The following is a 27,704-nucleotide window of genomic DNA, read 5'->3' on the forward strand; positions in this document are numbered from 1 at the left end:
AAGTTCAGAAAGGCTCTTCAGATAGTTTGGGTCACCTATTTCCAGATAGTTTGGATCATATATTTTATTAATTATTGAACTATCATAGAGGAAACTAAACTTGTGTCTTGATGGTGGTGAAGTTCCTGAGCTCTAGAATCAGGCTGCCAGGGCTGAATCCAAGGTCTTCCACATGCAAATTGAGGAACATTGGGCAAGTTACTTAATTACTCCAAGACTCAGTTTGCTTATCTGTAAAATGGAAACAAAGTAACTGATCATAAGATTATTGTGAGCTAAAGCACTAAAGTACTAAATGTAGTTCCTGCCCATCATTGTTCAATAAACATATTACTTGTATCATTTTACTTTGTTTTTACTTTGTTCCTCTCTCAAATATCTGCAAACAAAAGCAAGAAATAATGCCTTAGTTTCTGGGTCAGCCGAAATCAAATTGGATACTCAATTGTGAGTTTACTTTAAGTCATGAAATACTATGACTTTGAGGCCAAAACACCATCTAATAAAGGAGACACATGCTGAAAATGGCAGGGCCATAGATGCCAAGGGAGTATTGCCGAAAGGGGCAGTACCACTTTCAGAGGAGTATTTTTAGCTCCTCTTTCTTCAAGTACCAGCCATGTGACATGAGCAAGTTGTTTAATCTCTGAGGCTCAACTTTTTCATATGTGAAAAGAGCGAATAACACACATATATCAGACCCTTATCCTGAGAATTAAGAGATCATTTGTGGAAGATTAAAAACTATGAATTTGAAATTGGGAAAGAAAAAATTTCTTTCACTTTGAGAGAAAGAAAAAAATCAAAACCTCCATGTTCAGCCTGAACTCCCCTCCTTTCCGGAACCTTCCATGTTTCTACAGTTATCTGCCCCCAGAGGTATATTGGTTACTCTTCCCTCTTTGTTACCCTCGGACATATCTTCCTTACCTGTCTCAAAATTAATTATGAGTCCATGGCCCATAGAAATGAAAGATTTGTTTCCATAGTCCCAGCACCTAGCTAAGAGAAAAACATTCTGAATTATATTCAGCAAAGTAATTTTTAAATAAATGATTGAATGCTTAAATGAAGGACTGTATTCTCTTGATATTAACAATAGGACATATTATTTCTTCAGATAAGTGACAAAAAAAAAAAAAAATCCACACCACTATTTACCAAACAAGTTGCCTTCTCCATGTATATCTCCAGTTGCATGATTCTTGGTATTGTCATAATTAGAAACGCCATGCTAACATTTCAGAGTCAAGCACACATCTCTTTTGTTGAGTGCATAAGGACTCCAGCCTGCTGGTGGGGCTGAAGCTGCACAGCCATCTGGAAAGAAAACTTGGAATCCTGTGGTAGGGCCAGAAAAGGGGCATTAGCTTCATGAATGTGGCACTCATACAACTGTTGGAACAAAACTGGCAGTGAATCAAACCCTGAGCTTGTCTGCCTGTCTTCCTTGGAAGAGTTTATGCATTACATTGGCTACAAGAGACAGGCAAGGACTTTAAGACACAAGCAGAAGAAAAGATAGAATGTCATTTAAATCACATTTCCAGACTCCTTTTCAAGTGAAAACCCAGCAACTCCGAGTGGATTTATGCCAACAATGCTTAAGCATTTCTGTACATGATCAGATCACTCTCATGTCACCTGGACTACCATCACTTGTGATCAGTAGAAGGCTGTACTGTAGGGGATACTGCAAGTAGAGAACCAGTCTTTTCACTCAAGCAGACAGATTTGTGTGGAGAATTCTGGTTAATTCATAACCCATTATAAACTGAAGCATTTAACACTTCTTGATTACAGATTCAAAATCTTATAATTCTTTGCCAATAAAATACAGGCTTTCACTGTTTCAGTAACCATGCTTTGAAAATCATGGAAAAAGCCTTACTCCATAGCTAGACAAAATTTAATATTTTAATCAGCTAAACTGAAAAAAAAGAAAGTCTTAGTACTTGTGTGTATGAAATGCTTTATACACACACACACACACAGACATACATATATATATCTGTATAAGTATATATGCAAAATATTATTCCTCTAAACTGAAAAGAGACAGGTTTTATATTGAATAGTGCCTAAAAATTTCAAGCCAATTTTGGAAGGAAAAAAAAGGAATTTCAGCTAGTCAAATGGAATGCAAGAAAATTAGTTGTGATTTTTCTTTTATACATGACAAATTATGGCTCTCCAAATTCTAGTTCTTCGACATTTGACAATACTGATTCATATAAGCCATGAATTATTTAAGGATACTTTTATTAACCAAGAAGGCTTACTAACCTCTCTATCTAACTCATTTCTTCCTTCCAATTTAATGTAACTAATAAAATTCCATTGTATGATATGTAAGAGTCACAGAGTTATGGTTAAATAAAAAATCTATTAAGATTCTGTTAAAAATCTAAAAATTGGTCAAAAATAAACATGCCAAAATACTCCACTGGCAGCCTTTACTCAAGCCAAGACATCTCAAGATGGAAGACTGGGTGTTAAACATCTTTTAATTCCCATCACTTAGCATAGGCCTTTACACTTAATGAAATCTCAAATGATATTGGTCAAGAGCATAAAGGTTGATTACAAATTTTAATAAAATAAAAATTTTCTCAGCTTATATATGAATTTTACTAAATAAAATTTTACTAAAATAGAAATTTCCTCAGTTTATAAAGGCAGAAGTAACACTGAGAGAATGTTAAATACATCCCTCTGTTCTTTCCAATTTCACTTTTAAATTCTCCACCATAAGGTTGAAATGTATGTTTGCAATAAGCCTATCTTAAGTGAGCAGAAAAAAAGATTAAAGGGTGGAAAAGCTACATGAGATCATGGGTGCATGGATGAAGTGAAAGTAGACATGAAGAGGAAAAAAGTTCCAAGCACTCCAAGGAATAAAAAAAGTAAATAGCAGAAAAGAATTTTACCACAAAATCAACTTTATACATTTATAAGGAATTTCCTAAGGGATTTTTAAAAATCACAATCAATGAAAAGATCTTTAAAGAAGAAAAAAGAAATAAATCACTTTAATCCAATCCAATAAAAGCTTTTCTTTATTTTCTGAGAGATAGATTCCTTTTTGAAGCCCTCCAAGGCCGGGTCTCTACAGTCAGCATAAAATTGAAGTTGAGCAATTATTTGTTGAATTTTAATTTAAACAGTGGTAGATCAGAATAATTTAGGTCAATTATGATCAAGGATTCATGTCAGTTTGATAGCCTCCAGGATGTGAGTTAATGATCCCCTCCCTCAATGTGGTAGTGAAAAGAACACTCAATAAGAGGTCAAGAGAACTGCATGCTTTTTTTCACATTCACCATTTAACTAGCAATTATTAATCTCTCTGGGTCATAGTTTTATTTTCTGGTCACTACAGATAATATTTGCACAATCAAGTTATTTTGATGAGCAATGAGACACTACATGTAAATGATTTTGTAAAGATAATTTTGTAAGTATAAGGAATCCCTTATGAAAACTCATTCCCTAACCAACGTTGTATTGGTTGCGTGAATTATTTTTAGTAGGACATTGTAATAGGTATAGCTAAAAAGCAAAGTCATTTGATAGCACAATATAAAAGCAAATGTCTTTGAGAGAAAAAAATATGATGCAGTGAACATGCATTAAAGCACTTTTTGAAAAGCTGCTCTTTGGAAAAATTATTTCTCAGCAGCATCCAGATTGTTTCAGAGCATATAAATGCATGTATGATGTAACATTATTAATGAATAATATATATAATTTTTTCTTCATCCATAGTGAGTGACCTTGTTTTTCAATGGAAAGAAAATTAGAGTTGTTTCCAATTTACTAGTGTTAAAATTCTGTAAAACCAGCCTTCTAGCATAGTAAGTTCAAATTCATACCCTATAAACACGCTCTCTTAAAAGTTGAAAATTTCATTAGGCATTTTGTGTGCAATTAGCATTTAAAATGCACAATTTTGCATTTGTTATCATTAGGGTTAATAATAGTTTATACTCTAAGCCATGCAAATATTGGCAGTAATATCAGACCTTGTTTAGAAATGTTGAACATATATGAAACTTAACCTAACTAAAACTACAGGAGATAAATCCACATAAACCCAAGCCCCAAACCCTGTGAATTTTCCCTGAATTATCACATCATTTTAAATCATCTACACAGGCAGTAACTTAAACAACAATGTTCTGATTAAACTAAAGAGCTTCTGCACAGCAAAAGAAACTATCATCAGAGCAAACAGGCAACCTACAGAATGGGAGAAAATTTTTGTAATCTATCCATCTGACAAAGGGCTAATATCGAGAATCTACAAAGAACTTAAACAAATTTATAAGAAAAAAACAAACAACCCCATCAAAAAGTGGGCAAAGGATATGAATGGACACTTCTCAAAATAAGACATTTATGCAGCCAACAGACACATGAAAAAATGCTCATCATCACTGGTTACTAGAGAAATGCCAATCAAAACCACAATGAGACACTATCTCACGCCAGTTAGAATGGCAATCCTTAAGTCAGGAGACAACAAATTCTAGAGAGGATGTGGAGAAATAGGAACGCTTTTACACCGTTTGTGGGAGTGTATATTAGTTCAACCATTGTGGAAGACAGTGTGGTGATTCCTCAAGGATCTAGAACTAGAAATAGCATTTGACCCAGCCATCACGTTACTGGGTATATACCCAAAGGATAATAAATCATGCTGCTATAAAGACACATGCACACATATGTTTATTGTGGCACTTTCCAAGAGCAAAGACTTGGAACCAACCCAAATGTCCATCAATGATAAACTGGATAAAGACAATGTGTCACATATACACCATGGAATACTATGCAGCCATAAAAAGAGATGAGTTCATGTCCTTTGCAGGGACATGAATGATGCTGGAAACCATCATTCTCAGCAAAATATCACAAGAACAGAAAACCAAGCACCACATGTTCTCACTCATAAGTGGTAGTTGAACAATGAGAACAAATAGACACAGAGGGGAACATCACACACCGGGGCCTGTCGGGGGTTGGGGGGCTAGGGGAGGGGTAGCATTAGGAGAAATACCTAATGTAGATGACAGGTTGATGACTACAGCAAACCACCATGGCAAGTGTATACCTATATAACAAACTTGCATGTTCTGCACATGTACCCCAGAACTTAAAGTATAATTAAAAAGAACACAGCATTATCATGGATTTAGAGAAATTAAAGCAGAAGTTTTTTTAGGCCCTTTAGTGAGAGCTACAGTATTGTCCTTTCATCCTCATTGTTGCCACTGATGCTTTTTGTGTTTGCTTTAGGGGAGGGATCTATTAAAATTTTCTTTAGATTTAATCATTGAACATAGCAATGAAATGGGAATGCATGAAAAATGAGTTTGACATTGTCCAGACATAGTGAACATATCTTTTTATAACAGAGTTATAGGAAAGTTTTTGGATAGTAAATATCATTTCATATGATTAAGATGAAAATTATATTCTATTTGGCTTTTTAAATGTGAGAAGACTATGGTTTTTGTCCCTCTTGTGTTGGTACAGCCAAAGAAAATAACTATGACTTCACTGAAAGCATTAATAATACTATCTTCAGAGTGGGGTTCTGGTTGAAAAATATATGCTAATATTAAAGATTGACAATTTTTCATTAGCAATTCAACATAGATGTGTTGCTAATTAGAAAAACCCAAATTTAGATATTAAAATATGCATATTATTCTATCTCATTCAACCTAGGATTTCAGAATTCTACTTTAAAAATAAGTAAATAAAGGTAATTTGGGGAATCTCTTTTGCTATGAAACTTGGAAAAGACTCAGAGATCCTATAGATGAGCAATTTAATTTTACTCATGAGAAATTTTTCTAGCTGTTAGCTTTGAGAATCTGTATCTGCTAGATCATAAAGTTTAATGCTTTCTAGTTGCTCTCAAGTATACAGAAACCTAAATTTAACATAATTTTTTCCCAAAACTGTTTTAAATGTACTTAGGAAATGTACTTTCAAATAACAGGTCAGGTGCAGTGGCTCACGCCTGTAATCCCAGCACTTTGGAAGGCTGAGGTAGGCAAATCACTTGAGGTCAGGAGTTCACGACCAGCCTGCCTCAACACATGGTGAAACCATGTCTCTATTAAAAATACAAAAATTTTCTGGGTGTGGTGGTGGGCATCTGTAATCCAGCTACTCGGGAGGCCAAGGCAGAAGAATCACTTGAACTTGGGAGGCGGAGTTTGCAGTGAGCCATGATTGTGCCACTGCATTACAGCCTGGTTGACAGAGCAAGACTCTATCTCAAAAAATAAATAAATAGATAAATAAATAAACAACTGTTAATACTTTTATAAAACAAATAAAAAGAAAATTGATATTTATATCATCCTTTAGAAAAAAAGACATGAGCCGGGCGCGGTGGCTCAAGCCTGTAATCCCAGCACTTTGGGAGGCCGAGACGGGCGGATCACGAGGTCAAGAGATCGAAACCATCCTGGCTAACACGGTGAAACCCCATCTCTACTAAAAAATACAAAAAACTAGCCGGGCGAAGTGGCGGGCGCCTGTGGTCCCAGCTACTCGGGAGGCTGAGGCAGGAGAATGGCATAAACCCGGGAGGCGGAGCTTGCAGTGAGCTGAGATCCGGCCACTGCACTCCAGCCTGGGCGACAGAGCCAGACTCAGTCTCAAAAAAAAAAAAAAAAGAAAAGAAAAAAAGACATGAAACTATGGCTATACACCTCATAACAACATTTCAGTCCACAATGGACCACATATGTGAGCATGATCCACAAGATTCTAATACTGTATTCTTACTGTACCTTTTCTACATTTAGAAATGTTTAGATACACAAACTATTCAGGGCAGTAACATGAACTACAGCCTAGGAGTAGTAGGCGAGACTACCCAGCCTAGGTGTGTAGTAGGCTACACAGTCTAAGTTTGTGTAAGCACATTCTGTGATGTTCAAACAATGACAAATAGCCTAAAGACACATTATGCAAAATGTCTCCCCATCACTAAGTAAGGCATGACTGCATTAGAAATTTCTTTTTTGCTGTTCTCTGAATGAAAAGTGTATTCCCAGGCACCTATGAGTATCTCTGGCATACTCATATTCATTTGCATACCTCTTTACAATGTAGAATAATTGTTTTCAATGTTTTTTGAAACAGTATTTCTGAATCTCAGAAGTAAAATACCATAAGAAAAATTTAGATATGTGGACCTGTCATTCTAAGTAACAACTAGACTCATGGACCACTAAAAATCAAGGTTGTGGAGAAAGGATAAGTGGAGACTTGAGATCAAAGTGGGGACAAGTAAAGGAAGGAATGGAGAGGCAAGAAATCCCACAGAATCTACCAAAAAAAGGAAAAATGGCTTATGATCCCCATTTCTCAACTTTCTACTTCCCTCCTTTCCCAAATCACAGCAGCATGCAACTATAGACAATCAGGCAAAAATATTGAGTGATCTATAGTAATGTCTACAAGGTATTCTACCAAATGAATACACTATAATATAATATATTCTAATTATTTTCTATTGTTTGACATTTGCATTTTATACAAAACTTTGAATAGATCACTGAATATGTCCATAGGAATAATTAGTAGAAGTAAATCAGATAAATTATCAGGAATGAAAATGTTAAGACTTTTAACCCCAACTACTTGTCAGGTAGATTGCACTAATACTTCTACTAGTAGCACATAAGCTACATACTGCCTTGAAATCTTGCCAACTTTAGCTGTCAGAACAAAACACATCTATTTTATCTAATTTTAGAAACAAAACTGACTTTCATTTCCAAAAAGCTAATGGTTTATTATTTTTTTCTGACTGTAAAATATACATGCTTCTCTAAAAAACAAAATAATTAAACAATCAAGTTCTTACAAGGAAAAACAACATCTCCTAAATATGTCAACTCAGAGATATTTGATTATCATTGTGGTGAATCTTCAAAACTTTATCTGAAACATTATCTCTCTGTCTCTCTATTATCTACACTAATATGCATACACAAAAATTCTTTGTGATCTTACTATAATGCTATTTTATAACAAATTTTTCACTCTACAAGAAGCACATATATTTTTTTCTTGCCACTAAACACACACATACACACACACATACACCTATATATATACACACACACACACAAAGTATTTTAATGTGTAAAATAATCTCTGCTTTCTATACCTAGGTAATTTCCAATCTTTCTCAATTATAAACAGTGCTCTCATGAATACCTTTGTGTTTATATTTCACACACGTTTTACATACTTGTTGATGTGGTTTGGCTCTGTGTTCCCACTCAAATCTCATGTCAAATTATAATTCTCAGTGTTGGAGGAGGGGCCTGGCAGGAGGTGACTGAATCATGGGGGTGGACTTCCCACTTGCTGTTCCTGTGATAGTGAGTTCTCATGAGATCTGGTTGTTTAAAAGTGTGTAGCACTCCCCACTTTGCTCTCTGACTCTTGCAAGCCATGTGAAGATGTGCTTGCTTCCCCTTTACCTTCTGCCACGATTGTAAGTTTCCTGAGGCCCTCCAGAGGCAGAAGCCTGTACAGGCCATAGAACTGTGAGCTGATTAAACCTCTTTTCTTTATAAATTACCCAGTGTTAGGTAGTTCTTTATAGCAGTGCGAGAATGAACGAATACAGATAATCAGTACCAGGGAAATGGAGTATTGTTATAAAGATATTTGGCAATATGAAAGCAACTTTGGAACTGGTTAATGGGCAGAGGCTGGAGGGCTCAGAAAAAGACTGAAAGATTAGGGTAAGTTCAGAATTTCCTAGAGACTTGTTAAATTCTTGTGATAGTGATATAGACAGAGATGTTTGGCTGAGGATGTCTCAGATGGAGATGGGAAACTTGTTCAGAACTGAAGTAAAGGTCACTGCTGCTATGCTTTAGTAAAGGGGCTGGCAGCATTGTGCCCATGCTCTAGCAATTTGTAGTACTTTGAACTTGAGAGAAATGATTTAGGATATTTAATAGAAGAAATTTCTAAGCAACAAATGCTTAGAGAGATGTGGCAAGGCTGCTTTTAAAAGTCTACATTCATCTGCAGAAACAAAGAAATAACCGGAAATTGGAACTTACATTTAAAAGGGAAACAGACAGAGCATAAAAGTTTGGAAAATTTGCAGCCTGACCACCTACTAGAAAAAAACCAAAACATTTTCAAGGGAGGAAATCAAGCCAGCTGCAGACATTTGCAAAAGTAAAGATAATCAAATGTTAATAGTCAAAACAAAAGGGACAATGCCTCCAAGGCATTTCAGAAATCTTTGTGGAAGCCTCTCCCATCACAGGCCTGGAGTCCTAGGAGGGCAAACTGGTTTCGTGGGCCAGGCCCAGGGCCCTGCCGTTCTGTGCAGCCTCAGTACATAGCACCCTGCCTCCCAGCTGTCGCAGCTCCAGTCATGGCTAAAAGGGGCCAAGGTACAACTTAGGTTGTTGCTTCATAGTGTGCAAGCCCCAAGCCTTGGCAGCTTCCACATGATGTTAGACCTGCAGGTGCCCAGAAGACAGGAGTTGAGCTTGGGGAGCCTTCACCTAGATTTCAGAGGATGTACAGAAATGCCTGGATGTCCATACAAAAGTCTGCTGCATGGGCAGACCCCAAATGGAGAACCTCTACTAGTGCAGTGTGGAGGGGATATGTGGGGTTTGAGCCCCCACACAGAATCTCCACTGGGTCATTGCCTAGTGGAGCTGTGAGAAAACAGCCATTGTCCTTCAGACCCAGAATGGTAGATCCACCAACGGCTTGCACTGTGAGCCTAGAAAAGCTGCAGGCACTCAATGCCAACTTGTGAAAGCAGCCGCAAGGGCTGTACCCTGCAGAGCCACAGGGGTGGAGCTGCCCAAGACCTTGGGACCCTATCCCCAATGCCCTTGCATCAGTGTGACCTAGACATGAGACATGGAGTCAAAAGAAATTATTTTGGAGCTTTGAGATTTAATGACTGCCCTCCTGGGTTTCAGACATTCATGGGGCCTGTATCCCCTCTGTTTTGGCCAATTTTTCCCTTTTGGAATAGGAGCAAATTACCCAATGTGAGTATCTCCATTGTGTCTTGGATGTAACTAACTTTTTCTTTATTTTACAGCCTTATAGACAGAAGGGACTTGCCTTGTCTCAGATGAGATGTTGGACTTGGACTTTTGAGTTAATGCTGGAGTGAGTTAAGACTTTGGGGGATAATTGGAAGGCATAATTTTGTTTTGAAATGTGAGAAGAATGTAAGATTTGGGACGGGCCAGGGGCAGAATGATATGGCTTAGCTCTGTGTCCCCACCCAAATCTCATGTCAATTTATAATCCTCAATGTTGGAGGAGGGGCCTGGTAGGAGATCATTGGATCATGTGGGTGGACTTCCCCCCTTGCTGTTTTTGTCATAGTGAGTGAGTTCTCATGAGATCTGGTTGTTTAAAAGTGTGTAGCACTTCCCCCTTTGCTCGCTGTCTCTTGCCAGCCATGTGAAGATGGGCTTCTCCTGCCATGATTGCAAGTTTCCTGAGGCCTCTCCAGAAGCAGAAGCCTGTATAACCCATGGAACCATGGGCTGATTAAGCCTCTTTTCTTTATAAATTACCCAGTGTCATGTAGTTCTTTATGGCAGTTTAAGAATAGACTAATACACTTGTGCAATTATCTCTTTAAGAAAATATATTTCAGTAAGATCCCTGTGTCTAATGTCACGAGCATTTTAAAGTTATTCTCCAAACAACAATAAATGAATCTTTCCTTTAGAACATCTAATCTGCAAACTGTCTAATGGGATTGGTAGTAATATAGACAAATTTGATATTTTAATATTGGGCAATCAAACGTGTCAACATTTTGAAAATCTGCATATATCCATAAACCAATAATTTCTATATGACGAATAAATAATGTTACATAATTTGACATAGATAAATGGCCCATTTAATGTGCAAGATAAGCCAACAGAGTCAAAAGGAATAGTTTTAAAGCTCATCAATATTGCTTTAGATACCCCATTGCAACTAACCTTTAAGAAACTACCACTTGCCAACTTTTGGTGTAATGTGAAAGAAAAACATCCACAATTATAGCTAAGGGGTGTTAAAATACTCCTCCTTTTTCCAACTCCATACATAACTGTGTGGTACCAGATATTTTATATATACATCCACCAAAATAACAGTGCAACCAATTGAAGGCTGAAGTAGACAAGACAATCTGTTCCCTTCTATCAAGCCAGATATTAAAGAAACTTGCAAAATTGTAAAGACAATGTCACTCTTCACCTGAAAATTTTATTTCAAAATAAAAAATTATTTTTTATAAAAATAAGCCGGTGTCCTATGCTAATAGGCAATGGAATTATTATTGTTATTTAAAATAAATTAACACATATATATTTATTTTAATTGCTTAGCTTTAATTTATAGTATGGTAGATATCAATAGATAAAATGCAAATAAACAAAAGTCTTTAGGGCCCTCAAAAATTCTTAAGAGTGTAAAGGGGTCCTGAGACTAAAAGGTTTGAGACATTTAGCCTCATAGGAAGTCACTCAAAGGAGCACACCTCTTCAGAATCTGATAAACCTTGAAAAATTCAACAGACAAAACATAGCACTTCATTTAAAGGATGCTCCATAATCTCTTCTTCCATTTCCAAGGTTTGGACAATTTTTCCTGACAGTATTTACTGAGAAAATAAGCCACATTTTACTGAGATTTAAAATGTGTGTTGGAACTCAGGCTTTAAAAAAGTAAACAGGATCATGCCTGCTTTACATTATAAATTTAGTTTTAGGACTATGTAGGCAGGATGAGAATTCTGATACAAATTTTTGTAACACTAAACTACAGAACTACAAAAAAACCCAACAAACACAATCAATTTTTTGCTTTAGAAAATCTGAAACCCCAAATTTAAAAGCAGTTTGTTACCAGTTGTAATGTTCTTATCATAAGGCATGAATAAGAATTATTTAAAAAGGGCAGTGAAGGCACAAAATGTATCCATGATAGACTTTTTGAAGGAAATATTTGAGAGAGAGGAACACAATTCCCCTTTTCCCTTGACAAATGCAGGACATCTGGTCACTTTAATGAAGCATATGGGTACTAAACATTAGCTGAGCGTTCCTTCTGTTGTTCTTACAGAAACTCTAGAACTCAAGAGACTACAATTTCTTATTTTAAAACAAATACAAAAAAAGTAATTTATTTGTATTATAAATTCCATGGTATATTGAAGGTATAAATCTGACTTTTAGGACAAGTCTACCATATTTAATATGGCTAGAGTTTATATTTTATGACAGACTAGTAGCCCAAGTTATTAGGGTATGAATCCCCAATAGGCATAAATATTAGAGCATCTGAAAACAAAGGAGTTTAATGCATTTTATTTAAAGATAAGCAGTGTTCTATGGAGTAAGTGATCAGGGACAAAGAATACAATTGAGCAAGCTAAGGAGTCAGCCATTTAAATCTTAAAATTAAACCTGAAATCAAGCAATCAATCTTTGGTAGAATTTATAATCAAATGATGGCTGTATATAGTTAAAGCAATGCAATGACTACCTATTTGGCAAAGAGTTTAGGTAAAACATTAAAAGTGATTGAATAATTAAGGTATAGCCACCCTCCCTACAAGTAGCCAACCTCTTGAAAAGACACATCTGGAGAATCACTAGAGGCTTTGGGGATGTCTAGAATTCCTTCAATTCCTCTTCAGTCCCTCTTGACTAGTGAGCCAGGCAAAAGGTGCCTTAGGAGAAAGTTCAAGACAAAGAACTAAAAATGTCATTTTATTCAAGAAAGCTATCTCTGTCTGATTTACAAAATGCCCCTACCTTTAAAAAAATAAACCAACCTCCTTCATTGGTTGTATTGTGTTTTGTTTTGTTTACACATAGCTTGAATTATAAATAGTGGCCTAATTTTAAACTGTCACAGCTGAGATGGTCAGCTAGCTCAGGTAAACAAAGCACTGTCTTGTCTCAGGATAATCAAAGCAAGGACCAAATGCTGGTTTGTCAAACGGATAAAAAAAAAGAAAAAAAAAAAATTCAATTCCGTGGGCCTCTCTCTCAGATGCTAACTTTAGTGGAAAGGTTCTGTCTCTCCTCTCTTTCCCCCAGTATATTCTCCTTCTCCTCTTTTCCTACTTCCCCTCCTCTCTCTTTCTTCTCCTTCCTTTCCTCCCTCCGTACCCCTCTCTTTCTTTCTCTATCTTTCTTCCAATTTATGTATGTTGATAAAGAATATGAGAACGGGAGTACTGTTTCCCATAGTCAGTTTATACTTGCCCCCTCTAATAGAACTAGCAAAAAGAATTAGAAACCAAGGTGTTAGCAGTCTCTGCCTGACTTGTGTGAGCTGTTTTAAAATGTGAGCATAGACAGAAAAATTCCATTTCTATGAACGAGTTCAGCCTTAGAATAATCCTCAGGAATGCATACACACGCACATGCACACACACACACACACACAATTACTTTGGGGAACAAAATTTTAATCTAGTCTATAAAATGCTAAGTCAGGAAATATATTCTTATGAATGAAAATTATAGTTTCATGAAAAAACATTCTTTTCAAAATATATATTGCATAGACTAGTATTTGTGGTGCATCCGTAATGGGCAGAAATTTCTTTGAAAATTGACATCTCTGAGTGGAATATCAACTCTTCTGTCTTTCTGTCTCCAAACTCCTTTCTCACTGCAAGAAATAATTTAATTAATAAAAAATTGGTCTTGCCGGGCGCGGTGGCTCAAGCCTGTAATCCCAGCACTTTGGGAGGCCGAGGCGGGTGGATCACGAGGTCAGGAGATCGAGACCATCCTGGGTAACATGGTGAAACCCCGTCTCTACTAAAAATACAAAAAACTAGCCGGGCGTGGTGGCGGGCGCCTGTAGTCTCAGCTACTTGGGAGGCTGAGGCGGGAGAATGGTGTGAACCCGGGAGGCGGAGCTTGCAGTGAGCCGAGATCACGCCACTGCACTCCAGCCTGGGAGACACAGCGAGACTCCGTCTCAAAAAAAAAAAAAAAAAAAAAAAAAAAAAAAAAAAAAAAAAAAAAATTGGTCTTTAAAACATGGGAGTGGCAAGACTTTCTCCAAAAATAATCTACAGATACTATTTTAGTTTACATAAATATCTAATTGTTCATAATAAAAATAAGAATCACACTGATTTTTCCTGTGCCTGTCCTTACATTTTAAACTTTCTTAATTTTAGTAAATCTAAACTTACAAGGTTATATCTGCAATATCAAATTAGGACACAGCAAGCCACCTCCCCTCTGTAACTACCCATTTTCCCAATACATGCAAGACATATGATAGAGTTAGTGATAGAGTTCTTTAAAAATATTCATAGAAAAATTATATATATCTCCATATATAATAATGTACCTTTCTCTTCCATACTGATCAAACCTTAAAAATATAGAAAGCACTTTCATAAAAATTCAAATAAAATAATTTAAAATTATGACATGTTAACTTCTTTCTTTAATATTTACACCTGTCAAACATGCCTTCCACCCCAGGTTAATATAACATCCTGCCTATCTTGATATCGGTTTTACTTTGTCAGGGTTTTTTTTTCTTTTTTAATTCTGTACAGATCTCTTCTCTAGGTGTTGGTAAAATACTAGACCTAGTTTACCAAGGTAGAAGAAATCTTAAGCATGTGTCTTTTATCTCTGAACTCCAGCTAGAGTAAGAGCTAATTGGGAAAACATACATGTAAAAATACTTATTTGGATTTGACCGAATTAGAGACCAGGGCTGAGCTAACTGGTGTCTAAAGGGATTGTATGCATCACCTCTGTCTTGTTAGCACTGGGTTCTCATCAGCAGTTCACCACCTAATCGCCTCACTTCTTTGAGCAGACTCCTGAGGTGCACCCAGGTACTGCTGTCAATGCTGGTATTCCAAGCCTTAGGAGCTCAGGGTTATTTCCAAGCCAAGTCTCAAGCTGGAGCAAAGTTACAAATCACTTCCCTAAGTTCCAGTCCCCACACTCTAAAATGAGGTTCATCACTTGGTGAACAAATGTGAACCTGAAAGAGCCAGTCCTTCATGATGGATCCCAAGTAGCTAACTGTGCCTAAATTTAAAATAGAGCCAAGTGGCCATTTGGTGAGTAGAGGTTACACATATTCTTCGAGTTGCCTGAAAACCCTGGAAAACTGTACCTTTTTAACTTTGAGACTTTTCAATGCTCACCTGAACCAACCAATCAATCACAGCTTAACTGCCTCAACCAATCAGATCTCAGCTTATTAACCAATCAGAACTAAACAACTGTCAATCTTTCATTTGCATAAACAGATCTGACTGGAAACCTGGGTGTAAACTTTTGTTATAAAATCTGAACCCTTTCTTTGTTCTCTAGAAAGCACCTTCCTTGTACATAGAGGACTGTGGTCTTTCTAATTTGCAAACTGTTCACCAGAATAAAGTCTTTCCTCCAAGTTCTTTTTCAGATAACTTTGTCCACACCTTTATTTAACCTACCTTACATGGCAATTGTGAGGAAAAAAGGAACTATTTTTTTTAATATATCCAAGTTCTTTAGAGATAAGTAACACATGGGTAGAGGTTATAATAATAATTGCTTCTAAGTACTTGCTTCTTAATACTAACAATATATGTCAAAAATTTTTCCAAAATAAAGTTAAGAATGCTTGGGAAAATGAAATCTGGTGGTATGGAGGTTACCAGAGCAGAAACATTGCTACTAAATATGTTACGAGTTCAATACGCATTTTAAAGCTTTATTTTTCTGACTATAAAAATTTTATCACGATGTTTCTCACTCCACCTTTTGTGGAGAATTTGTCCGAATTAAGTTATGTAAGTATGTAAAAAGGCTTTAAGCAAACTAAGCAAATAAATATCATGCAAAATGTAAGAACTATCTTAAGTGACTAGGCAGACCAACTTCTTATGCATAATTTTTGTAAAGTTGGTAGAATTTTTGCACCATTAAATTGTGCACTGTTCCCTGGTTCCATCTATGAAACCATTTCTTTTTCATAAAGACAGAGTGCTATTAATGGTCTGATCATTTAAGGATTCTTGAGTTTTAATATGAATTCTAATACTGCCTCTCAAAGGAAAGCATTTATCTGGTTTTTTTTTATATAATTATTTATTTAAAAAACAAAGACTGCAATGTCTACCTCTCTTAACTACTGTTGTGTAAATTCACAAAGTTAGTTAAGACTGAAACACAATGTTCCTTAAGTCACAATGAATGCTGGCTGATTCTGGATGAAAAACAAATTGTTTGCAAAAGAAATACGTTATCCATACACTTAGTATGGATAATAAGGGTATATACATAAGGGTATAAATATATGTGTGTGTGTGTGTGTGTGTGTATATATATATATATGGAAGGATTCATTGTTGAAAGATGATCATTTAAAGATTCTGGTGTTAGAAAATCATCCTTTAAATGTATGAGGGTAGTCTGAACTTCTATTTAGCATACATGAGATGGGAATTTCATTTTAATATTGGCAGTGAATATATGAAGGTTCAAAGTAAGATAATCAATAATGCAAATTAAAATATCTCTTAGATTCATTTTATGTGTCACCATTTCACACTTCCAACTTTTGGTCATTTATAAGTCTGGTGAGAACATTTCATATAGGTTAGTATATCTGTCTTCAAAACAATGGAAATAGGGAAATAACTGTTCCCTGAGGAACAGTTCAAGGTAGTGCCTAACATGGTCCAAGATGATCAGTTACCACACTGCATTTTGAGTTCTCAAGGACAATTAAATGTTGCTGTGAGAAAAGAGTAAGCAAAGCAAGTAGCATGTGTTTCAACAGAGAATATAAAATATTAAAATAAAAGGTTATTGAAACAGATTTGCTGTGTGTCTACTCCCAAATGTCATGTCGAATTGTAACCCCTTTGTGTCAGGGGAGGGACCTGGTAGGAGGTAATTGGATCATGAGGGCAGATTTCCCACATGCTGTTCTCATGACAGTGGGTTCTCATAAAATCTGATGATTTAAAAGTGTGACACTTCCCCCCTCACTCTCTCTCTCTCCTGCTGCCATGTAAGATGTGCCTTGCTTTCCCTTCACCTTTCACCATGATTGTAAGTTTCCTGAGGCCTCCCCAGCCATGTGGAACTGTGAGTCAATTACACCTCTTTATTTTATAAATTACCCAGTCTCAGGTAGTTCTTTAGAGCATTGTGAAAACAGACTAATGCAGTTGTTTGAGGTATAATTGAAGAACAATAGACCTCACATAATTTAGAGTATATAATTTGATGATAAGTTTTGGCATATGTATTCACCCATGAAGCTATTGCCACACTGATATAAAAAATATTTCTGTCACCCCCCCCAAGTGTCCTCTTGCCCTTTGTAGCCCCTTCCTTCTGCCTCTACCTGCTGTCTCTCCCAGGCAACCAATGATTTACTTCCTGTTACTGTCAATTAATTTGAAATTCATTGAATGATATGTACATTCAGTAATACAGTATACTCTGTTTTATTACTTGCATCTTTCACTTAAAATAGCAGCATTGAGATTCATCAATGTTATTAAATGTATTAACCGTTTGCTCATTTTTACTGCTGAGTAAAATGTACTCCATCGTATGGATACACCACAATATGTTTATTCATGCCAATGTCGAACATTTAGGTTGTTTCCATTTTGTAGCTGTTACACATAAAAGTGCTATGAGCATCCTCATGCAATCTTCATGTAAACATAGGTTTCATTTTGGTCTGGCAAATACCTAGGAATGAAATGGCTGTGTCATATGGCAGATGGATGTTTAACACTTTTCAAAGTGGTTTACCATTTTGTATTCTCACCAGAGGTGTTTTAAAGTTGCAATTTCTCCAGAACTATTTTGTGTGGTCAACTATTTTTATTATTTTTAGATACTCTGATTTAGCAGCAGCTAAAATCTCTGTTCAACATTTTCAGCCATCTAGCTTTTGCTTTCTGATAAGTTTCTTGGAGTCCCCCTGGTGCATGTTTAGTTTGGTTCAGTTTATATGACAATGCAGGGATTCTCTGCTTTTGAATTCATCGTTTTAAGAATATTCTCCTCAATTCTCAACCACCCTGAAAGCCTCAAACTCTATCCTCTAATACCAAAAGCTAGTAACACTATAGCTTTCAGCTTAAGTTCTGCCCACCCACATCATAGACTAACCCTTAACCAAAAATGAACATAGATGTCAGCCATGTTTCAAGGATTGAATTCTAACCAAATTCTTCTCCCCATTTCTTTATAATACATAAATATTCATTTAAAAATCATTCTATTTGATGATTATGCCCCAGTTCTTTAGTTAGTGATATGGTTTGGCTCTGTGTCCCCACCCAAATCTAATCCTGTAGCTCCCATAATTCCCACGTTGTGGGAGGGAACCAGTGACATAGGATTGAATTATGGGAGTGGGTCTTTCTTGTGATACTGAATGGGAATCACGAGATCTGATGGTTTTAAAAACAGGAGTTGCCCTGCACAAGCTCTCTCTCTCTCTCTTTGCCTGCTGCTGTCCACATAAGATGTGACTTGTTCCTCCTTGCCTTCTACCATGATTGTGGGGCTTCCCTAGCCTCGTGGAACTGTAAGTCCAATTAAATCTCTTTCTTTTTTAAATTGTTCTTTCTTTTTTAAATTGTCTTTATCAGCAGCCTGAAAATGAACTAATACAGTAAATTGCTACCAGTAGAGTGGGGTGCTGCTGAAAAGATACCTGAAAATGTGGAAGCAACTTTGGAACTGGGTAACAGGGAGAGGTTGGAACAGTTTGGAGGGCTTGGAAGAAGGCAGGAAAATGTGGTGAAGTTTGGAACTTCCTAGAGACTTGTTAAATGGCTTTGACCAAAATGCTGAAAGTGATATAAACAATAAGGTCCACACTGAGGTGGTCTCAGATAGAAATGAGTAATTTGTTCAGAACTGGAGCAAAGGTGACTCTTCTTATGCTTTAGGAAAGAGACTGGCAGCATTTTGCCACTGCCCTAGAGATTTGTGGAACTTCAAACTTGAGAGAGATGGTTTAGGGTGTCTGGCAGATGAAATTCCTAAGCAGCAAAGCATTCAAGAGATGACTTGGGTGCTGTTAAGGGCATTCAGTTTTATAAGGGAAGCAGAGCACAAAAGTTCAAAATATTTGCAGCCTGACAATGCAATAGAAAACAAATCCCATTTTCTGAGGGGAAATTCAAGCTGGCTGTGAAAATTTGCATAAGTTATTAGGAACTGAAAGTTAATCCCCAATACCAAGAGGAAAATGTCTCCAGGGCATGTCAGAGGTCTTCACAGCAGCCCCTCCCATCACAGGCCCAAAGACCTAGGAGGAAAAAGTGATTTTGTGGGCCAGGTCCAGGGTCCCCGTGCTGTGTGCAGCCTAGATACTTGGTGCCATGTGTCCCAGCCACTCCCACCATGATTCAAAGGGGCCAAGGTACAGCTCAGACCATGGATTCAGAAGATGCAAGTCCCAACCTTTAGTAGCTTCCATGTGGTATTCACCTTGTGGATACACAGAAGTCAAGAATTGAGGTTTAGGAACTTCCGCCTAGATTTCAGAGGATGTATGGAAACACCTGGATGTCCAGGCAGAAGTTTGCTGCAGGAGCATGGCCCCCTTGGAGAACCTCTGCTAGGACAGTGCAGAAAGGAAACGTGGGGTCACAACCCCCACACAGAGTCCCTACTGGGGCACTTCCTAGTGAAGCTGTGAGAAGAGAGCCACTGTCCCTCAGACCCCAGAATGGTAGATCAACCAAAAGCTTGCACCCTGTGCCTGAAAAAGTCACAGACAGTCAATGCCAGCCCATGAAAGCAGCTGGGAAGGAGGCTGTACCCTGCAGAGTCACAGGGGTGGAACTGCACAAGACCATGGGAACCCACCTATTCTATTGGTATGACCCAGATGTGAGACATGGAGTCAAAGGAGATCATTTTGGAACTTTAAGACTTGACTGCCCTGCTGGATTTCGGACTTGCATGGGGTCTGTCACTCCTGTGTTTTGGCCAATTTCTCTCATTTGTAATGGCTGTATTTACCCAATTCTTGTACCCCCATTGTATCTAGAAAGTAACTAATTTGCTTTTGATTTTACAGGCTCATAGGCAGAAGGGACTTGCCTTGTCTCAGATGAGACTTTGGATTTGGACTTTTGGGTTAATGCTGAAATAGATTGCAACTTTGAGGAACCGTTGGGAAAGCATGATTGGTTGTGAAATGTGAAGATAAGAGATTTGGGAGGGGCCAGGGGTGAAATGATGTGGTTTGGCTCTGTGTCCCCACCCAAATCTCACCTTGTAGCTCCCATATTTCCCACATGTTGTGGGAAGGACCCAGTGGGACATGACTGAATTATGGGGGCGGATCTTTCCTGTGCTGTTCACGTGATAGTGAATGGGTCTCATTAGATCTGATGGTTTTAAAAATGGGAGTTGCCATGCACAAGCTCTTTTTGCCTGCTGCCATCCACATAAGATGTGATTTGCTCCTCCTTGCTTTCCACCATGATTGTGAGGCTTCCCCATCCACATGGAACTGTAAGTCCAATTAAACCTCTTTCTTTTGTAAATTGCCCAGTCTTGAGTATGTCTTTATCAGCAGCGTGAAAACAGACTAATATAGGTAGCATCTTTTCTTTCCCTTCCAAGTTTATTACAATACATTTTACATATAGTGGATTTATTTTTCTCACTCTCCATTACCTTCTTTATCTACTATAGAATAGCTTAAGTTTGTACCACTTTATTATATCTGTTCATATAAAAGTCACTAACAAGTAATTACTCACCAGGATAAAAAGCCTGTTCACTCTAAGTTGCATGTAAAATTGTTAACCTTGCTTGTCTTTTACTAGTTGGCTTAATTTCAGATTTCAACCTCAACCTACAGTTTAATTTTTAAAAATGTTTTAATATTAATAAAACAAAATATTTGTATATTATTCTTTCCAAAAGATAATTCTTTTGACACTTATATATGATTTAAGGGTTTTCATTAAGATAGTTATACTTAAAACAAGCAACAGGCAACACTCTGCATTTAAAAAGTAAAGTTTCAGTAAAACCGTTTTAGGTACACACACGAAAAAAGTTAGGTAGTAAAATTGTAAAGATAACGTTTTCTATATATTTCTCCAAATCATAGTTTAACTGCCCCTCAAATAACTTTTTTCTGCTCCATTCCCTGATATTGTTTAAAGTGATGCTATTAGAAAACAAGAAAGAAAATTCTAGCTAAGGAAACATAACTGGTGACTGCTCTGAACCTGGCTTCCTTTCTGGAAAAATAACTCTTGTGCCAATTAGATCCTGGAATTTCCAGTGTTTTTGTAAGGCAAAGTGGTCAAGTTGGCTCAAATGAATTCTGTAGCCAAATTCATAGGAAAATGTGTCACACGGGCTTTCCAAGTGCATATCAGAAGTCATAACACGAAGTTGGACTACAAGTGAGTAAAGGATTTTCTCCAAAACTCAGGAAACAGATGTGTTGCTTTTTGGACAGTTGGTAAAGAAATAGCTCAGGAATCCATAACATGAACAATCACACAATGCCTTCATTACACTTAGAAGAAGCCCAAACATGTTTCCATACTTTAGAGTGATCACAAATTTTACTGTTTTATTTAGTTTTTAAAATACTGAAATTGACTAATAATCACATCTCAGATATGTTTTTTAGTATTAGGAAATATTAAAGTCACATTTTCATGCTCCCTTAATTTTCAGTGATGTATAGATTTATCAAAAAGAAGTTGAAAATTAAAAACACTTATGTAGTTTAGTCCCCAATAAAAATCACCAAAATGCTCACAAATCAATACATATTTATTGACCACCCATTATGTGCAAGCCACTGTGCCCAGGGCGTAAAGAGTCAGACATGCAGAAATGTAAGTGTAATACAATGGAATAAGTGCCACCGTAGAGGCAAAAACCAAGCATGATGACAAAAGAGAAGGAAAGAATTTACTCTTCTTGAAGGTGTCACAGAAGAAAGGACATTTGATAAGAGTTTGAAGGACGAATAGGAGTTTTCCCATACACAAAGTCACAGAGGACACTCACTACATTCAGAGAGGACAGCAGTAACCAGGTGATGAGAGAGTAGGGGAAAGGAGCCCACAATGAAGCTATAGCAAAAACAACAGGGGCTACATCAGGTAGAATCACCTGTAGCCAACTAAGAAAAAAGCATAGTCACATTGGGATTTTAATTCATTATTCAGGTCATTTTTTTTTAGAATAGCTTTGAGGAAGACAATATTGGCAGTAAAGAGACTTGCTAGGGATTGTAGTACTCTGGGTAAAATGTATAAGAATCTAAACTAGGACACAAAGGAAGTCCCAAAAGGAGGTTCCCTTTGGAGGAAAGGAGGGAGAGAGGGAGGGAAGGAGGGGGAGAGAGAGAGAGAAGAAGACTAGGAAAAAGGGAGAAGGAATCAAGTCCTACCTTCTCATTCCTAAGATGAGGAAATTGAAGTTCTGAGAGATAAAAGTGGCCTTACCTAGTTTACTGAAGTAACATGTTAGAGTCAGCCAGGCCAGAGCGGTTTTCATCTTATATGGGAAAGGAGAGTCTCACTTATAGCATTAATAAGGAACTTATAATAGCATCTGCAGAAATTTACTGTCTTTGTTGACTTATTTAAAAGGGTAATTTTAACCTCAAGAAAAGCGTGTGTTACTGATTGGAATGTAATGTTACTGGCCATGTCTTTGTACATATTTTCTAAGACTTCATGATGTTGGTTTAAACTTTTCTTTCCTTAGACCAAAGCTTAAGCTTGCTAAAATTCTGTTGTACTACTATATGAGATTCTTCTTTTTATATGTCTATGTATCTGTATGTATCTTGATTATTTTTAAACTTTTGGGGGTTTCTATCCCATGCCCAAAACTTTCTAATAGATAAAATACTATAGATAGCCTACATAAGGTAATATGTTTTTAGCAAAGACCACTGTTTATTCATATTTTTTGAAAACACTCTTTATGTACAAGAAGAACCAAATGGGGATATATTTTCTCATGTCTTACTCATTTAAATGCCAAGCCTAACTGGGTTAAACACGCTGAGTCAATGAGGCTAAGTGTTAAATACAAACATGCTCTAATGCTTTAAACCATGCCTTGGAAAGCATTTAGAATTGAATCAGAAAAGTTAAGTGGACTCATCACAACACGCATCAATTATGAAATTGATGCAAAGTTGTTGTTAATATTATAATAATTTCCAGGTTTCTATTTCTGGCCATGACAAAACCATTATTTGTCTCCTGGACTAAAAGTTTTGACATCACTTTTGATTCTGCCCTCTTTTTTGTCCATTATGAGTAATATACCAGCAGTGCATTTACAGCCTCTTATATAAAACTTCCTTGATCCTCCTAATAGTAATTAATTTTCCCTCATCATCTCTATTCTCTTAATTCTTTTACCTTTATTATAGTACTTATTAAACTATAACTTGTATTATGGCTGTAAAAACATCTATCTGCTCTATTGAGAGCAAGGGCCATATCTTATTAAATTTTTTAACCTCTACAATGGCTACTTCTCCACTTATGTGAATGTAACTACCAAGCATAGTGTCTGGCATGTAGTAAACATATACGAGGGAGTTAAAACATGTTTTACAAACTTTAAAGATTTTAATTGAATATTATCACAAGACAAATCTCCATAAAGCATTATTAACATTATTTTATACAAGTTCCCACTGCCTACTCCACCAAGTACAAACTTCTTTTTCTCTTGCTTTTTTTTATGTAACATATTTATTACCAATTCCTAAAACAAATCCTCTATTCCAGGTATGCTGGAATCTCAATAGACGTCTATCCTCATCCTTCAAAAGTCTCTCGTCTAATAGTTTTGGCCCAAATAGGGATGCCCTCTTTTGCTCCTTTCCAAATCTTACCTAGATTCTAGGTTCAGCTTTGGCCCTACCTAATCTAAGATACCCAAATAGATCCCTTTGATCAGTCCAACGATTACCTCCTTTTCTGACCTTAATTCCTTTATTTAGAAGACATTACTGTTAAAATTAAATGAGACTATGGATACATAAGACCAAGAAAATAGTAGCTCATTAATTAACAAGATGCATAAAAATGCAAGAATTGCTACATTAAAGCATTCACAATAAACATTACTGATAACTAGGAATTTAAGTTTCTATGCATTCGAACTGCTAAAAAGTATTACCAACAAATTACATACTAATTACGGTTATCTGCTATTTTGAAATATCCTACAACAATAGCAAACTTATTACTGCCTAAGAAGAAAAAGAATTCAACATTTATTCAGATAACATTATGTTAGCCGCAATTCAGAGAACTTCTACACATTCTTTATCTTGTGTGATAATATGCTGCTGTTTTCTGAGGCAGTTTTAGTGTGCTTAAAATTTTTCATCTTCAACTAAACAGCCAAAGGTACAAGCTCAGGGTGTGATTCATCCTGCTATTTACACAATAATGCCACATGACAAACTCAAACTCAGTGACTTACAACAGCATTTATTCTCACTCACAAGTCTTCAGGTCAAAAGTGGTTCTTCCAATCCAGTATGTGCTCAGCTGGGCTGCTCTGCTCCAGGTCACAGACTTCTGACACACATCTCGTTCTGTAGCCTAGGCTGAAATGGCATTGATATGGTTTGGATCTGTGTCCTCACACAAGTCTCATATTTAATTGTAATCCCTAGTGTTGGAGGTGGAATCTGGTGGGAGGTGACTGGATCATGGGGCGGATTTCTCATGAATGGTTTAGCACCACCCCCTTACTGCTGTCATGATGGTGAGTGTGTTCTCGTGAGATTTGATTGTATGAAAGAGTTTGGCACCTCTCCCTTCTCTCTTGCTCCCGCTTTCACCGTGTGACATGCCTGCTCCCCCTTCACTTTATGCCATGATTATAAGTTTCCCCAGAAGCCAAGTAGGTGCCAGCATTATGCTTCCTGTACAGCCTGCACAACCATGAGCCAATTAAATCTGTTTTCTTTATAAATCACCCAGTCTCTGGTATTTACTTATAATAATGCAAGAATGAACTAATACAGTCATATTCTTCTCATAGTGCAACTCCAAATCTGGCAAACACACTTAAGGCATCTATTTGTGTCCACTAACATTCTGTAAACCATAAAGTGTCTGAGACAGTATCGATCTACTTAGAAGTTTATTTTTCTGAGGTTAAAGATCATGACCCATAACACGACCTCAGAAGTTCCTGAGAACATGTGCCCAAGGTGGCTGGGTTAGTTTGGTGTTTGGTTTTAAACACTTTAGGGAGACAGAAGTTATAGGCATAGATGTAAGTTAATATATGTCAGGTATAGATTGATTCAGCCCAGAAAGGTGTGATATCTTAGTGATTGTGGGGGGGAGGTATAGCACTTCCGGGTCATAGATAGATTTACAGATTTCCTAATTGGCAATTGGTTGAAAGGGTTAAGCTCTGCCTGAAGAGGTGAAATCAGCTCTGAGTTAAAGTAAGAGGAGAATCGTGCAAGCCGAGGTTCTTGTCATACAGATGAAGCCTCCAGGTAGCAGACTTCAGAGAAAAGTGAATGTCTCTTATCAAAGGGTCAGACTCTCTGGAAAGACCTAGTAAAGGAAGGAGAGTCTCTACAGAATGTAAATTTCCCTACAAGAACAGCTGATCTTTAACCTTGGCAAAATAAACTTCTAAGTAGATTGATACAATTTCAAAATATGTCAAAGATACACATTTCAGGGTAAAATACTTTGATTTCCTTTTAGAGCCTATTATCTGCCATGTGATGTTACACTTGGGTGGGATTGGAGTTTGTATCTTATTGCTACAAAGAGTCTGTTCTGTCATTCTTAGAGTTTCTATTTTAACGTTAATGCTGGTCAATTTTATGCCTGAACTCCAAAGGGAGAAGAGTATAATGAAGCATGTCCAATATCCATCTACCCACCTTCCTGTCATAGCCTGAACTAGTTTTTCAGGTTTTATCAGGTCCCCTTAGCCAAGAGAAGGGTCCATTCAGTGAACTGGAGGATTTAGATTTTATTTTTGCTTTACAATTCCAACAGCCGTATCATACCTGACAGCCAAGCCCAACATTAACAGGGAGTAGATATTTGATGAACGATAAATCCAACTACTGCAGAAGGCTAAAACGTTAGGTGAGCACAACCTAGATCAACTGAACAACACAGCTGATCTGTGGAAATAATGATTGTTATTACAAGCTTATGACACACCTAGGCTCTATGGTACAGCCTGTTGTTCCCAGGCTACAAACCTGTACAGCATGTTATTGTACTCAATACTGTAGGCAATTGTAAAGCAATAATAAGTATTTGTGTATCTAAACATATCAAAACATAGAAAAGATATGGTAAAAAATACAGTATTATTATCTCACTACTACTACTAAAATTATTATTAAAATACCGCCATTGTGGTATTTTTGTGGTTGCAGTCAACTGTGCAGTCCATAGTTTGCTTCTGTATCTGGCTTGGAGATGCTGACTGGAGTTGGGATTCTGCAAACTGTGTCCTTTTGACCAGTTACTGTCTTGTTAGATTCTATGACTAAGGGCATTAAAAGTGAGACTACAATGCAGGAGGAGAGGAGAAAAGACTTCTTTCTTGTCTATTCCCGTCAGTCTTCCCAGCAATGGTTGTTTTCCTGGCAGCAGCCGTTGGTTGACGATATTTTCTTTCCACATTTCCAGAATGACGCATTCCACCCCAGTGATAGTAGCACCAACTGGGCAGTTCCGCTTTTCAGGAGTCAGTGTCAATTCTGTAGAGTCCTCTTAGAAGCTCCCTGGTTGTGAAAATGAAGCAGCATCATTGTCTGGGGTAAATCCCGGGATTCATCTTCTCGCACCAAGATTAACCACACGGACATACACACACTGGAGTGGGTTAAGGAGCGGAAAGTTTAATAGCAGAAAGGAGAAAGGAGAACAGCTCCCGCTCTCTTGTGAGAGAGAGGCATCCAAAACGGAAAGGCTGCAGATCGCGGCAGATATTACAGGCAGGCTTGAGGAGGCGGTGTCTGATTTGTAGGGCCCACAGATTGGTTTAACCAGGTGTGATGTTTACATAGGGCATGGTAAAGGCTGATTGCCCCACCCTAATCTTATTATGCAAATGGCCTTCCCACTTGGCCAGCGCCATCTTGTCTGGTCCTCACTGTACACATGCCTGGCAAAAAGAGAAGATGGAGCCACCATTTTGAACATGCTTACTTCCCGGTGGTATATTTGTATTGGCACAACTGCCAGCATTCACCTGTGCAAGCTTCCAGCTTGCTTGCCTATGTCTGCAGCTCGATTTTACAGTCCGCTCTTTATTAGAAAAGAACATGATTTGGGGGCTGCTTTTCATTAAAAGGAAGACCTTACGGAGGATTCCCATACCCTCACTATCTGCCTAAGTACTTTCTTCTTAGCTTTTATATCAAAAACATCAATCTCTTCCCTTTGTTTCTTCTGCTCCAGGGGTAGTAGCTCTCACTGCAGTTACTACCTCCGTAATCTCAGGAAGTTCTGTTGGACAGCCATGACACAAGACCTGGGACTCAAAGGTCAATCCAGGGCACTGGTTCCCAAACTTGTCTGTACATTACAATTACTTGAGGAGCTTTTCAAACTTCCAAACCTCAGC

General features: G+C 37.3%; 1 long non-coding RNA gene across 1 annotated transcript; it reads right to left on the reverse strand.

Annotated features, from left to right (window-relative positions):
- LOC139356551 (uncharacterized) lies at nucleotides 1-26,920 on the reverse strand. The gene is made up of 4 exons (XR_011608554.1): nucleotides 26,481-26,920; nucleotides 24,586-24,690; nucleotides 931-1,002; nucleotides 1-231 (listed from the first exon to the last, which is right to left on the reverse strand). It is a non-coding gene; the product is annotated as an uncharacterized lncRNA (long non-coding RNA).
- Between the last annotated feature and the right edge of the window lie 784 nt (nucleotides 26,921-27,704).

This window comes from Macaca nemestrina, chromosome 10 (genome assembly GCF_043159975.1).
Source record: "Macaca nemestrina isolate mMacNem1 chromosome 10, mMacNem.hap1, whole genome shotgun sequence".
Taxonomy (NCBI): Eukaryota; Metazoa; Chordata; class Mammalia; order Primates; family Cercopithecidae; genus Macaca; species Macaca nemestrina.